The following is an 11,778-nucleotide window of genomic DNA, read 5'->3' as shown; positions in this document are numbered from 1 at the left end:
TATGAACTTAACGGGTAGGTACTACCCGAATTTAAACTTATAAAACGCTAATATGAAGAAAAAGCTTTTATAAATGAGTTCATATTATGCTACGAAATACTATTAACTACTCTTAATATTCTGTATGATTAACTTGTTCCATTTAACTATTTTGAAGGAAATGGCACCGACTACTCGACACACCGTGAATATGAATGAAGAGGAATTCCGTACTTTTCTTGCTTCAAACATAGCTGCAGTACAGGCTGCGCTACATACCAACAATAACCTTGGATCTAGCAGTACAGGAAATCGTGTAGGATGCACCTACAAAGAATTCACTGCCTGCAAACCTTTGGAATTTGATGGAACCGAAGGACCGATCGGATTGAAACGGTGGACCGAGAAGGTCGAATCGGTGTTTGCCATAAGTAAGTGTACTGAAGAGGACAAAGTGAAGTACGCTACGCATACCTTCACAGGTTCTGCGTTAACATGGTGGAATACCTATCTTGAGCAAGTGGGACAAGACGATGCGTACGCACTACCGTGGTCAGCATTCAAGCACTTGATGAACGAGAAGTACCGTCCCATAACCGAGGTCAATAAGCTCAAGACAGAACTTAGAGGGTTACGAACCCAAGGATTTGATATTACCACGTATGAAAGACGATTCACAGAATTGTGCCTATTGTGTCCGGGAGCATTCGAAGATGAGGAAGAGAAGATCGACGCGTTTGTGAAAGGATTACCGGAAAGAATCCAAGAAGATATAAGTTCACACGAGCCTGCCTCCATACAACAGGCATGTAGAATGGCTCACAAACTAGTGAACCAGATTGAAGAAAGAATTAAAGAACAGACTGCTGAAGAGGCCAATGTGAAGCAAGTCAAAAGAAAGTGGGAGGAAAATGGTGATAAGAATCACCAATACAACAACAACAGCAATCGCAACAATTATCCCAACAATGGCAACATCAATCGCAACTACAACAAACGGCCCAACAACAACAACAACAACAACAACAACAACAACAACAACAACAACAGCAACTACAACAATCATTCCAACAACAATAATAACCGCAACAACAACAACAACGATCAGAAGCAGCTATGCCAAAGGTGTGAAAAGTATCACTCGGGGTTCTGCACCAAATTTTGCAACAAGTGTAAAAGAAATGGTCATAGCGCGGCGAAGTGTGAGGTCTACGGACCAGGGGTTAATAGAACGAAAGGAACAAATGGTGTCGGAACGAGTAATGGCGGAGCAAGTAGTGTCGGAGCAAGCTATGCCAATGTAGTTTATTATAAATGTGGAAAACCGGGCCACATTATTAGAAATTGCCCGAACCAGGAGAACACGAATGGACAAGGTCGCGGAAGAGTTTTCAATATTAATGCGGCAGAGGCACAGGAAGACCCGGAGCTTGTTACGGGTACGTTTCTTATTGACAATAAATCTGCTTACGTTTTATTTGATTCGGGTGCGGATAGAAGCTATATGAGTAGAGATTTTTGTGCTAAATTAAGTTGCCCATTGACGCCTTTGGATAGTAAATTTTTACTCGAATTAGCAAATGGTAAATTAATTTCAGCAGATAATATATGTCGGAATCGAGAAATTAAACTGGTTAGCGAAACATTTAAGATTGATTTGATACCAGTAGAGTTAGGGAGTTTTGATGTGATAATCGGTATGGACTGGTTGAAAGAAGTGAAAGCAGAGATTGTCTGTTACAAAAATGCAATTCGCATTATACGAGAAAAAGGAAAACCCTTAATGGTGTACGGAGAAAAGGGCAACACGAAGCTACATCTTATTAGTAATTTGAAGGCACAAAAACTAATAAGAAAAGGTTGCTATGCTGTTCTAGCACACATCGAGAAAGTACAAACTGAAGAAAAGAGCATCAATGATGTTCCCGTCGCAAAAGAATTTCCTGATGTATTTCCGAAGGAATTACCGGGATTACCCCCACATCGATCCGTTGAATTTCAAATAGATCTTGTACCAGGAGCTGCACCAATAGCTCGTGCTCCTTACAGACTCGCACCCAGCGAGATGAAAAAACTACAAAGCCAATTACAAGAACTTTTAGAGCATGGTTTCATTCGACCAAGCACATCACCGTGGGGAGCTCCTGTTTTGTTTGTCAAGAAGAAAGATGGTACATTCAGGTTGTGTATCGACTACCGAGAGTTGAACAAACTTACCATCAAGAACCGCTACCCACTACCGAGAATCGATGACTTATTTGATCAACTACAAGGCTCGTCTGTTTATTCAAAGATTGACTTACGTTCCGGGTATCATCAAATGCGGGTGAAAGAAGATGATATTCCAAAGACTGCTTTCAGAACACGTTACGGTCATTACGAGTTTATGGTCATGCCGTTTGGTTAACTAATGCACCAGCTGTGTTCATGGACCTTATGAACCGAGTGTGTGGACCATACCTTGACAAGTTTGTCATTGTTTTCATTGATGACATACTTATTTACTCAAAGAATGACCAAGAACACGGTGAACATTTGAGAAAGGTGTTAGAAGTATTGAGGAAGGAAGAATTGTACGCTAAGTTTTCAAAGTGTGCATTTTGGTTGGAAGAAGTTCAATTCCTCGGTCACATAGTGAACAAAGAAGGTATTAAGGTGGATCCGGCAAAGATAGAAACTGTTGAAAAGTGGGAAACCCCGAAAACTCCGAAACACATACGCCAGTTTTTAGGACTAGCTGGTTACTACAGAAGGTTCATCCAAGACTTTTCCAGAATAGCAAAACCCTTGACTGCATTAACGCATAAAGGGAAGAAATTTGAATGGAATGATGAACAAGAGAAAGCGTTTCAGTTATTGAAGAAAAAGCTAACTACGGCACCTATATTGTCATTGCCTGAAGGGAATGATGATTTTGTGATTTATTGTGACGCATCAAAGCAAGGTCTCGGTTGTGTATTAATGCAACGAACGAAGGTGATTGCTTATGCGTCTAGACAATTGAAGATTCATGAACAAAATTATACGACGCATGATTTGGAATTAGGCACGGTTGTTTTTGCATTAAAGACTTGGAGGCACTACTTATATGGGGTCAAAAGTATTATATATACCGACCACAAAAGTCTTCAACACATATTTAATCAGAAACAACTGAATATGAGGCAGCGTAGGTGGATTGAATTATTGAATGATTACGACTTTGAGATTCGTTACCACCCGGGGAAGGCAAATGTGGTAGCCGATGCCTTGAGCAGGAAGGACAGAGAACCCATTCGAGTAAAATCTATGAATATAATGATTCATAATAACATTACTACTCAAATAAAGGAGGCGCAACAAGGAGTTTTAAAAGAGGGAAATTTAAAGGATGAAATACCCAAAGGATCGGAGAAGCATCTTAATATTCGGGAAGACGGAACCCGGTATAGGGCTGAAAGGATTTGGGTACCAAAATTTAGAGATATGAGAGAAATGGTAATTAGAGAAGCTCATAAAACCAGATACTCAATACATCCTGGAACGGGGAAGATGTACAAGGATCTCAAGAAACATTTTTGGTGGCCGGGTATGAAAGCCGATGTTGCTAAATACGTAGGAGAATGTTTGACGTGTTCTAAGGTCAAAGCTGAGCATCAGAAACCATCAGGTCTACTTCAACAACCCGAAATCCCGGAATGGAAATGGGAAAACATTACCATGGATTTCATCACTAAATTACCAAGGACTGCAAGTGGTTTTGATACTATTTGGGTAATAGTTGATCGTCTCACCAAATCAGCACACTTCCTGCCAATAAGAGAAGATGACAAGATGGAGAAGTTAGCACGACTGTATTTGAAGGAAGTCGTCTCCAGACATGGAATACCAATCTCTATTATCTCTGATAGGGATGGCAGATTTATTTCAAGATTCTGGCAGACATTACAGCAAGCATTAGGAACTCGTCTAGACATGAGTACTGCCTATCATCCACAAACTGATGGGCAGAGCGAAAGGACGATACAAACGCTTGAAGACATGCTACGAGCATGTGTTATTGATTTTGGAAACAGTTGGGATCGACATCTACCGTTAGCAGAATTTTCCTACAACAACAGCTACCATTCAAGCATTGAGATGGCACCGTTTGAAGCACTTTATGGTAGAAAGTGCAGGTCTCCGATTTGTTGGAGTGAAGTGGGGGATAGACAGATTACGGGTCCGGAGATCATACAAGAAACTACCGAGAAGATCATCCAAATTCAACAACGGTTGAAAACCGCCCAAAATCGACAAAAGAGCTACGCTGACATTAAAAGAAAAGATATAGAATTTGAAATTGAAGAGATGGTCATGCTTAAAGTTGCACCTTGGAAAGGCGTTGTTCGATTTGGTAAACGAGGGAAATTAAATCCAAGGTATATTGGACCATTCAAGATTATTGATCGTGTCGGACCAGTAGCTTACCGACTTGAGTTACCTCAACAACTCGCGGCTGTACATAACACTTTCCACGTCTCGAATTTGAAGAAATGTTTTGCTAAAGAAGATGTCACTATTCCGTTAGATGAAATCCAAATCAATGAAAAACTTCAATTCATCGAAGAACCCGTCGAAATAATGGATCGTGAGGTTAAAAGACTTAAGCAAAACAAGATACCAATTGTTAAGGTTCGATGGAATGCTCGTAGAGGACCCGAGTTCACCTGGGAGCGTGAAGATCAGATGAAGAAGAAATACCCGCATCTATTTCTAGAAGATTCGTCAACACCTTCAACAGCTTAAAATTTCGGGACGAAATTTATTTAACGGGTAGGTACTGTAGTGACCCGAACTTTTCCATGTTTATATATATTAATTGAGATTGATATTTACATGATTAAATGTTTCCAACATGTTAAACAATCAAACTTGTTAAGACTTGATTAATTGAAATATGTTTCATATAGACAATTGACCACCCAAGTTGATCGGTGATTCACGAACGTTAAAACTTGTAAAAACTATATGATGACATATATATGGATATATATATATAGTTAACATGATACTATGATAAGAAAACATATCATAAAGTATATTAACAATGAACTACATATGTAAAAACAAGACTACTAACTTAATGATTTTTAAACGAGACATATATGTAACGATTATCGTTGTAAAGACATTTAATGTATATATATCATATTAAGAGATATTCATACATGATAATATCATGATAATATAATAATTTAAAATCTCATTTGATATTATAAACATTGGGTTAACAACATTTAACAAGATCGTTAACCTAAAGGTTTCAAAACAACACTTACATGTAACGACTAACGATGACTTAACGACTCAGTTAAAATGTATATACATGTAGTGTTTTAATATGTATTTATACACTTTTGAAAGACTTCAATACACTTATCAAAATACTTCTACTTAACAAAAATGCTTACAATTACATCCTCGTTCAGTTTCATCAACAATTCTACTCGTATGCACCCGTATTCGTACTCGTACAATACACAGCTTTTAGATGTATGTACTATTGGTATATACACTCCAATGATCAGCTCTTAGAAGCCCATGTGAGTCACCTAACACATGTGGGAACCATCATTTGGCAACTAGCATGAAATATCTCATAAAATTACAAAAATATGAGTAATCATTCATGACTTATTTACATGAAAACAAAATTACATATCCTTTATATCTAATCCATACACCAACGACCAAAAACACCTACAAACACTTTCATTCTTCAATTTTATTCATCTAATTGATCTCTCTCAAGTTCTATCTTCAAGTTCTAAGTGTTCTTCATAAATTCCAAAAGTTCTAGTTTCATAAAATCAAGAATACTTTCAAGTTTGCTAGCTCACTTCCAATCTTGTAAGGTGATCATTCAACCTCAAGAAATCTTTGTTTCTTACAGTAGGTTATCATTCTAATACAAGGTAATAATCATATTCAAACTTTGGTTCAATTTCTATAACTATAACAATCTTATTTCAAGTGATGATCTTACTTAAACTTGTTTTCGTGTCATGATTCTGCTTCAAGAACTTCGAGCCATCCAAGGATCCGTTGAAGCTAGATCCATTTTTCTCTTTTCCAGTAGGTTTATCCAAGGAACTTAAGGTAGTAGTGATGTTCATAACATCATTCGATTCATACATATAAAGCTATCTTATTCGAAGGTTTAAACTTGTAATCACTAGAACATAGTTTAGTTAATTTTAAACTTGTTCGCAAACAAAAGTTAATCCTTCTAACTTGACTTTTAAAATCAACTAAACACATGTTCTATATCTATATGATATGCTAACTTAATGATTTAAAACCTGAAAACACGAAAAACACCGTAAAACCGGATTTACGCCGTCGTAGTAACACCGCGGGCTGTTTTGGGTTAGTTAATTAAAAACTATGATAAACTTTGATTTAAAATTTGTTATTCTGAGAAAATGATTTTTATTATGAACATGAAACTATATCCAAAAATTATGGTTAAACTCAAAGTGGAAGTATGTTTTCTAAAATGGTCATCTAGACGTCGTTCTTTCGACTGAAATGACTACCTTTACAAAAACGACTTGTAACTTATTTTTCCGACTATAAAAATATACTTTTTCTGTTTAGATTCATAAAATAGAGTTCAATATGAAACCATAGCAATTTGATTCACTCAAAACGGATTTAAAATGAAGAAGTTATGGGTAAAACAAGATTGGATAATTTTTCTCATTTTAGCTACGTGAAAATTGGTAACAAATCTATTCCAACCATAACTTAATCAACTTGTATTGTATATTATGTAATCTTGAGATACCATAGACACGTATACAATGTTTCGACCTATCATGTCGACACATCTATATATATTTCGGAACAACCATAGACACTCTATATGTGAATGTTGGAGTTAGCTATACAGGGTTGAGGTTGATTCCAAAATATATATAGTTTGAGTTGTGATCAATACTGAGATACGTATACACTGGGTCGTGGATTGATTCAAGATAATATTTATCGATTTATTTCTGTACATCTAACTGTGGACAACTAGTTGTAGGTTACTAACGAGGACAGCTGACTTAATAAACTTAAAACATCAAAATATATTAAAAGTGTTGTAAATATATTTTGAACATACTTTGATATATATGTATATATTGTTATAGGTTCGTGAATCAACCAGTGGCCAAGTCTTACTTCCCGACGAAGTAAAAATCTGTGAAAGTGAGTTATAGTCCCACTTTTAAAATCTAATATTTTTGGGATGAGAATACATGCAGGTTTTATAAATGATTTACAAAATAGACACAAGTACGTGAAACTACATTCTATGGTTGAATTATCGAAATCGAATATGCCCCTTTTTATTAAGTCTGGTAATCTAAGAATTAGGGAACAGACACCCTAATTGACGCGAATCCTAAAGATAGATCTATTGGGCCTAACAAACCCCATCCAAAGTACCGGATGCTTTAGTACTTCGAAATTTATATCATATCCGAAGGGTGTCCCGGAATGATGGGGATATTCTTATATATGCATCTTGTTATTGTCGGTTACCAGGTGTTCACCATATGAATGATTTTTATCTCTATGTATGGGATGTGTATTGAAATATGAAATCTTGTGGTCTATTATTATGATTTGATATATATAGGTTAAACCTATAACTCACCAACATTTTTGTTGACGTTTTAAGCATGTTTATTCTCAGGTGATTATTAAGAGCTTCCGCTGTCGCATACTTAAATAAGGACGAGATTTGGAGTCCATGCTTGTTTGATATTGTGTAAAAACTGCATTCAAGAAACTTATTTTGTTGTAACATATTCGTATTGTAAACCATTATGTAATGGTCGTGTGTAAACAGGATATTTTAGATTATCATTATTTGATAATCTACGTAAAGCTTTTTAAAACCTTTATCTATGAAATAAAGGTTATGGTTTGTTTTAAAAATGAATGCAGTCTTTGAAAAACGTCTCATATAGAGGTCAAAACCTCGCAACGAAATCAATTAATATGGAACGTTTTTAATCAATAAGAACGGGACATTTCAGTTGGTATCCGAGCGTTGGTCTTAGAGAACCAGAAAATTTGCATTAGTGTGTCTTATCGAGTTTGTTAGGATGCATTAGTGAGTCTGGACTTCGACCGTGTTTACTTTAAAAATGATTGCTTAACATTTTTGTTGGAAACTATATATTTTTAACATATGAATATTATGTGATATATTAATCTCTTAACGTGTTTGATATTATGTGATAGATGTCTACCTCTAGAACAAGTCCCATTGACTCACCTAATAATAATGAAGAGTCAAATGTAAATTGGAATGATTTGTGGACTGATTCACAAGTTCCCGAAGAGGAACCGGAAGAAGAGTCGGAACCGGAAGAAGAATCGGAACCGGAAGAAGAATCGGAACCGGATGAAGAAATAGAACCGGTGGGGAAAATAATAAAACGGTTAAGTAAAAGAAAATCCTCAACCAACCGACCAAAGTTAATTATGGTCAATGGTGTTTCCGCCAAGGAAGCAAAATATTGGGAGGATTACCAATTCTCCGATGAATCGGATTCCGACGAGAATTCCGATGATGTTATAGAAATTACCCCAACTGAATTTAAAAAGGCAAAAGAAAATAATAAGGGAAAGGGCATAAAAATAGAGAAATCTAATTCCAACCCCGATGAACTTTATATGTATCGTCAACCCCCGAAGTCCTTAAGTTGTAACAATGACCCGGGAACCTCTAAACCACCAGGTTTTTCTAAACCAATGTGGACAACGACGGCTCGTATTAGGGGAACATCATATATCCCTAGAAACTTGGCAAAACGAACCAAAACCGAAGAAGAAGAAACGAGCGAGTCGGAATAAGATAGTTGTATTCGTGTGGTGTAATATATGTAATATAGTGTTCTTATGCTTTATGATATATGTAAAAATTGCTTGTATTAATAAGTATTTTTTTATGAAACTAACTCTTGTCTATTTTACAGTTTAAAAACACAAAATGGATAGACAACCCAATATTTTAAGAGACCTACCCGGAGACATGATTGATGAAATCTTGTCTAGAGTCGGCCAGAATTCTTCGGCACAACTATTTATGGCGAGATCAGTTTGTAAGACATTCGAAGAACGTTCCAAGAATGTATTGGTTTATAAGAGACTTTCGTTCGGAAGATGGGGAATATCACATTGGGAAATCCATAAGTTACGATGTGTTTACTTTGACGCATATATTGCGGGGAACCCAAATGCTATTTTACGCAACGGGTTAAGAAATTATTTTGACTCAGTATATCCGAATATAGGACTTCGTGATTTAGAAAAAGCGGCTAACATGCAACATAAAGAAGCATGTTATGCTTACGGGTTAGTAATGTTCGCTTCTCACCAAAGTGAGAACAAGAACATCGGGCTACAACTATTAAACAAAACGTTCCCACAAGTGACGGAGTCGGTAATTGGGGTAAGAAATGAGGTTTTTAGGTTATTACGAGACTGTTGGTCATTACGTAACCCTCGTCCCTTTGATGACGTTACAACACGCTGTCTTATCAATGACCATAACGGTTATGTTCCACAAGACCAAGGATGGGAAGTAGTCCTAGTAAAACCAGAATGCATGACTTGTTTCTGGACGTATGAATTACGTGTCTTTATTGCCTTTGCTGAACGACTTGTGTACTAGCTAGAATTATCTTCACAACTATCTTGTATCGAAGTTATTGTGTGCTATATTTCATGCTTTATGTAAAATAAGCGGTATTGTAAGTTTGTAAAATATTGTATAAAAGTTTGAACGCGAAATATTATTATAATCAGTTTTTCATATAGAATTGTAGTAGTTGAATTGTATATTAGCTACTAAGTATGAACTTAACGGGTAGGTACTACCCGAATTTAAACTTATAAAACGCTAATATGAAGAAAAAGCTTTTATAAATGAGTTCATATTATGCTACGAAATACTATTAACTACTCTTAATATTCTGTATGATTAACTTGTTCCATTTAACTATTTTGAAGGAAATGGCACCGACTACTCGACACACCGTGAATATGAATGAAGAGGAATTCCGTACTTTTCTTGCTTTAAACATAGCCGCAGTACAGGCTGCGCTACATACCAACAATAACCTTGGATCTAGCAGTACAGGAAATCGTGTAGGATGCACCTACAAAGAATTCACTGCCTGCAAACCTTTGGAATTTGATGGAACCGAAGGACCGATCGGATTGAAACGGTGGACCGAGAAGGTCGAATCGGTGTTTGCCATAAGTAAGTGTACTGAAGAGGACAAAGTGAAGTACGCTACGCATACCTTCACAGGTTCTGCGTTAACATGGTGGAATACCTATCTTGAGCAAGTGGAACAAGACGATGCGTACGCACTACCGTGGTCAGCATTCAAGCACTTGATGAACGAGAAGTACCGTCCCAGAACCGAGGTCAATAAGCTCAAGACAGAACTTAGAGGGTTACGAACCCAAGGATTTGATATTACCACGTATGAAAGACGATTCACAGAATTGTGCCTAATGTGTCCGGGAGCATTCGAAGATGAGGAAGAGAAGATCGACGCGTTTGTGAAAGGATTACCGGAAAGAATCCAAGAAGATATAAGTTCACACGAGCCTGCCTCCATACAACAGGCATGTAGAATGGCTCACAAACTAGTGAACCAGATTGAAGAAAGAATTAAAGAACAGACTGCTGAAGAGGCCAATGTGAAGCAAGTCAAAAGAAAGTGGGAGGAAAATGGTGATAAGAATCACCAATACAACAACAACAGCAATCGCAACAATTATCCCAACAATGGCAACATCAATCGCAACTACAACAAATGGCCCAACAACAACAACAACAACAACAACAACAGCAACTACAACAATCATTCCAACATCAATAATAACCGCAACAACAACAATAACAATCAGAAGCAGCTATGCCAAAGGTGTGAAAAGTATCACTCGGGGTTCTGCACCAAATTTTGCAACAAGTGTAAAAGAAATGGTCATAGCGCGGCGAAGTGTGAGGTCTACGGACCAGGGGTTAATAGAACGAAAGGAACAAATGGTGTCGGAACGAGTAATGGCGGAGCAAGTAGTGTCGGAGCAAGCTATGCCAATGTAGTTTATTATAAATGTGGAAAACCGGGCCACATTATTAGAAATTGCCCGAACCAGGAGAACACGAATGGACAAGGCCGCGGAAGAGTTTTCAATATTAATGCGACAGAGGCACAGGAAGACCCGGAGCTTGTTACGGGTACGTTTCTTATTGACAATAAATCTGCTTACGTTTTATTTGATTCGGGTGCGGATAGAAGCTATATGAGTAGAGATTTTTGTGCTAAATTAAGTTGCCCATTGACGCCTTTGGATAGTAAATTTTTACTCGAATTAGCAAATGGTAAATTAATTTCAGCAGATAATATATGTCGGAATCGAGAAATTAAACTGGTTAGCGAAACATTTAAGATTGATTTGATACCAGTAGAGTTAGGGAGTTTTGATGTGATAATCGGTATGGACTGGTTGAAAGAAGTGAAAGCAGAGATTGTCTGTTACAAAAATGCAATTCGCATTATACGAGAAAAAGGAAAACCCTTAATGGTGTACGGAGAAAAGGGCAACACGAAGCTACATCTTATTAGTAATTTGAAGGCACAAAAACTAATAAGAAAAGGTTGCTATGCTGTTCTAGCACACATCGAGAAAGTACAAACTGAAGAAAAGAGCATCAATGATGTTCCCGTCGCAAAAGAATTTCCTGATGTATTTCCG

This window comes from Rutidosis leptorrhynchoides, chromosome 8, assembly GCF_046630445.1.
Source record: "Rutidosis leptorrhynchoides isolate AG116_Rl617_1_P2 chromosome 8, CSIRO_AGI_Rlap_v1, whole genome shotgun sequence".
Lineage (NCBI taxonomy): Eukaryota > Viridiplantae > Streptophyta > Magnoliopsida > Asterales > Asteraceae > Rutidosis > Rutidosis leptorrhynchoides.
The sequence above is the reverse complement of the archived record's forward strand: the minus strand, read 5'-3'. Positions refer to the sequence as shown.